This window comes from Papio anubis, chromosome 7, assembly GCF_008728515.1.
Source record: "Papio anubis isolate 15944 chromosome 7, Panubis1.0, whole genome shotgun sequence".
In the NCBI taxonomy this organism is placed as follows: Eukaryota; Metazoa; Chordata; class Mammalia; order Primates; family Cercopithecidae; genus Papio; species Papio anubis.
Genome location: NC_044982.1, coordinates 135,047,425 through 135,052,346, shown reverse-complemented (window position 1 = coordinate 135,052,346; position 4,922 = coordinate 135,047,425).

Genomic DNA, 4,922 nt, shown 5'->3' with positions numbered 1-4,922 from the left:
TTTGTTGAAGACACTATCAGATGGCAGAATTGGCTATTAAGTGGCATTATAAATTCTCTTGAGATGCTGATGGCTGAGGCCCAGGAACATACATGAATGTAATCATTTCAGTCCTGTGTGTGTTAACAACTCTTTATTAAAATCAGTGTGAATAAGTTAAATTCTGTTTTTAAAAATCATAGTAAAATAAAAGCAAAAGGACTTCTTATGTGTTCTGACCACCTTCAATCTGACATTTTTTCTCCCTTAATGTAGGGCTAATAATCTGAGTTTGCCTGTCTTATGTGTGAATTCTTCAGCTGGTCATACTTCAGGATAGATCAAAGTTGATTCACAAGTGCTAGTGCCTTTCAATAAGCTAAGCTAAATCACTACACTTTTATGCCTGCTTTCATTTTGCTTGTATATTTACTGAGTACTTCCTATGTGTCAAGCAGTGTCCTAGGCACTGGTAATAAAATGATGAATATTTAGACCTGGCCTCTTTGCTCATAGAGTTTATAGTCGAGTTAGAGGCAAACAGGCTATTACAATAAGATAATTGAAATTACCTGAAATCAGTGATTAGAAGTTGGCAAATTTTCAGTTTCTTCATTGAAAAATGTGCAGTTTGTGACAGGGTACTCTTCAGTTAAGTTGTCTACCCTTCTCCTTCCCTTCCCTCTCAGATATTTTCTAACTCATTCACATACCTTCTTTTGCAACTTTGAAAGTATCAGGTTTAGAATTTGGGTGACTCTGGCAAACAGGAGTCTATCAAATATGGTTGACATTGAGGAAACACAACTAATGTTATGTCTCATTGACAAAAATAGGAGTCAGAAGGGTTGCATGGGCAGAGAAACAAAGCATTCTAGCAGGAAAGCAGAATAGAGAACTGGAAAACCTAGTTAGAATTCATAGGAAAACTGGGATTGGGAATTAAATACCAACATGTTTTACAGTAAGGACACCGATCAGACCTCAAGAGGCTGAATAACTAGTACAGAATAGGCAACAAGAATGACCTTGACAATAAACCAACAAATACCTAAAGCTTCATGTTCTCTCTGAACTCTTTCCGTAATTCTTCCCTGAGCCAGAACTGGAGTTGAACTAATAACAGGGGGTGGAGTTTGGCACACTGGATGAGATTTGGAAATAAATCCCCAAATTTCTGACATTTTCCCTACACGAGAGACATAGGTTTAAGGCCCCCTTTACCATTATGTTGCCGTGTATGCCTGAGCAAGTCACTTTACCTCTCTGAAGTCCAATTTCCTCACCTGTAAATAAATGAAAATATATCCTGAATTCTACAAAAAAAAAAAAAAAAAACCTCTTGGCCTTTCTCTCTCGCTCTCTTTTTTTTTTTTTTTTCAGCTTTCCCTTATCTTTTCTCCCACAGAAGCTGCTTATTTCCCTTTGATGATAAAGGGACCAAGCTTAGTTTTAATTAACTCTAGGTGTTTTTTAATGCACAAAGCAGAACATTAAAACACTTTATATATAACCAGATGTAATTGTACTGTTTTGCCATGCATTATAAGGATAATGTTTCTAAGTTGGATATCCTCTTGTTTCTGGAACCACATGATCTAGACTTTTCCCATAGTACTTAAATTGAGAGCTTTAGAAAGGGGAGACATGCGGAACAAAAGGAGTAACTGTCTGAATTCATGTAATACCAATGGGCTTCAAGATGATCCTCCACTTACTGGTAAAGTGTGTGGCCTTGGGCAAATGATTTTATAAATTTAGGATTCTCATCTGTAAAATGGGGAAAGATGTGTATCATAGCATTTAGTTTTATTTTAAATTTAACAAACACATGCAGCATTCTAAAAGTTACATAAATAATAATCCTTGTAACTGCCCTCTGAAAGTTGATACTATTATCCCCATTTAATTAGGTGAAATACTGAGGAAAGAGATGTTGTATAAAATCCAAACAACTAGCAAGTAGCAGAGCTGGTTGACAGACTTCAGACAGACTTCAGAGTTGAGCCCTTTACTACTGCTCTATGCTGCTTCATGAGGACTAACTTGATAAAACAATTCACAACTCAGGTTGATGGGGATCATCTTTGTTTAATTGAATGTTTGGGTTTTACATGACAATGAATTTAATAGCCAATTTTTAAAGAGCTAGATTACCGTAAAAACATATAACTTGTTTTTTTAGATGGCACCTTATGATATTACAGTGTTTTAGTCATAATTTTGAACTTTGGTGGTTATTGTGTAGGTGTAGAGCAGAGATACTTGGTTGAACCTAAACAAACCATGCTCAAGTTCAGAAAACTGCTTTTAAAAGTCAGTCTGTGATAAATTTGTTATTTATCATAGTTGATAAGTTGATTACTTGTCTTTTTTCATAATAGAGTGCTGAGGATTAAAATAAATAAATTTTGTTGTGGATTAACAAGACCAAGAATAGAGAGTATTTTCATATTAGAAAATACTGTTCTGTAGATGAGAATATTTATGTATAACTAATAATAAAATAATAGTGTACACATAAAATTGCTGTTTCACTTATAGCCGTGGCCACTGTTTTTCACACTTGTCACTAATGTCAGCTTTGCCTCTTATTCTCTGCTTGAAGACTTTTCATGGTATATAAAATGACTTGTACTAGGTATTGAGAAACTTGAATTGTAGTTCGCTATTGCCTGGTTTTTAGTATATTATTGAAGCAAGGAAGTTGATGTCTTTGTACCTTATTTTCCTCATCTGGAAGTAAAGTAGGTTAGGCTAAGATGATTTCTAAGATCCTTTACAATTCTCACTTAAAACAGGTACACATGACCAGGTGCAGTGGCTCATACCTGTAATCCCAGCACTTTGGGAGGCCAAGATGAGTGGATCACGTGAGGTTAGGAGTTTGAGACCAGCCTGACCAACATGGTAAAACCCCATCTCTACTAAAAATAAAAAAAATTAGCTGAGTATGGTGGCAGGTGCCTGTAATCCCAGCTACTCTGGAGGCTGAGACAGGAAACTTCACTTGAACCCAGGAGGCAGAGGTTGCAGTGAGCCAAGATCGCACCACCGCACTCCAGCCTGGGTGACAGAACAAGACTCCGTCTCAAAAAAAAAAAAAAAAAAAAACCAGGTACACATAACATATTCCTTTGAGACTGGAACACATAAAGGAGAAGCCAAAAATATTTCAGTGATTGTGAAATTTAACCCATTAGTAGATATACGTCCATAACATGTTAAGAAAATTCTAAAAAAATGAATAGGTTGATATAACTATAGAGCTGTCAAATCATGCTGAATTTTTCCTGAAGTGTGGTTCATTTGCACTGATATGTCCTTTCCTTTTTCATGGTCACATTTGTGATTAATGCCCTAAGTTTTGGAGAAGTTTGGCTGAAGTTAACAGTACAGTCTGTCCGTGGAACAGAGTGAAATTTACCCATGAGAAGGTGAAATTCATGACCTTTGGTTGGTACACCAACACCCGACAGTAACCATTTATAGCCTAGATGGCTTCTGTAAATTCTGGGGAAGAGTACAAAGTAAGTCAAAGATCAGTGTGGAAAGGAGTTAGGAATGGGTTTTTTCATGGAAAAGAGTGGGAGTCCGGAAAACTTTGAGTTCGTGGGAAGGAGAGGAGGAAGTCATGCTTGATAGGTTAAAAAAAACAAAACCAAAAACATTTAAGCTTGAGAGGATTGTAATGGAATGGCTTTTTGGGAAGATTAATCTGCATTAGGATTCAAGATGGATAAGGAGGTGCCTAGAGTCCTAGACAATAGCTAGGAAACTTGTAGTAATTCAGGTATAAATTAATAAGAACCTAACTAGATAACTGTTTTCAGGATAAAAAGGAAGAGTTTAATTCTGAGAAAAATTTAAAACAAATTAAAATTTAGTAATTTCAGGATTATACAGGAGAATCTCCTACCACCTGTGCCATAGACTTAGAAGGGAAGCAGTTAAAACTTCTTTTAGTCTCATTTTGAGATTTGGAAATAATTTTCTATGAGTGATGATATTGCATATTTAATACTTTTCTAGAAAGGGCTATTGTATTATATGAATGCCCATTGTGTTAAGAGAGGACTAAGAAAGTAGACTTTTGCATTTATCATATATACTCTGCAGAATAATAGACAGTGTATGTCACATTTGTCTAATCTTCCATCATCACCGCCTACTGAGCTCACTATTTTCAAGGTCACCAGTGACTTCCTTATTGTCAAATTCAATGGTCACTTCTTTGTTTATATTTTATTAAACTTCACCAGTGTTTGAGACCATTGATCATGCACTCCTGGAAACTTTCTATTCTCTCGAGGCTTCCATTATACCATACCTGACAGCTCGTTTTGTTGTTCCTCGTCTTCTCTAATTGTTGCAGTGCCCCCAGGGCTCTGTCATGAGTTCCCTACTCTCCTCTACATACTCCTCTAGGTAACTCTTGATTCTAAATACTATCTGAATGCCAGTGATCCCCAAAGCTATACCTACAACCCCAGACAACTATAATAACCTCCTAATTAGTAGAGCTACTTTCATTCTTTCCCCCTATTCTTTTATCCACATAGCAGCCAGGGTGATCATTTTAAATGTAAATCGGATCATGCATTTCTCTAGTTAAAACCCTCTAATGGCTCCCCATTCCATTTGGAATAAAATCTAAACTTTTTACCCTATTTTCAAAATCCTTTATGATCTAGTCCCTGACCACCTTTCTAAACTTTTTTTTTTTTGACACAGGGTCTCGCTCTGTTGCCCAGGTAGGAGTACAGTGGTGCAATCATAGTTCACTGCAGCCTTGAACTCCTGGGCTCAAGCAGTCCTTCTGCCTCAACCTCGCAAGTAGCTGGAACCACAGGCACATGTTACCACACCTGGCTTTATTTATTGTTTTGTTATGTTATGTTATGTTATGTTATGTTATGTTATGTTATGTTATGTTATGTTAT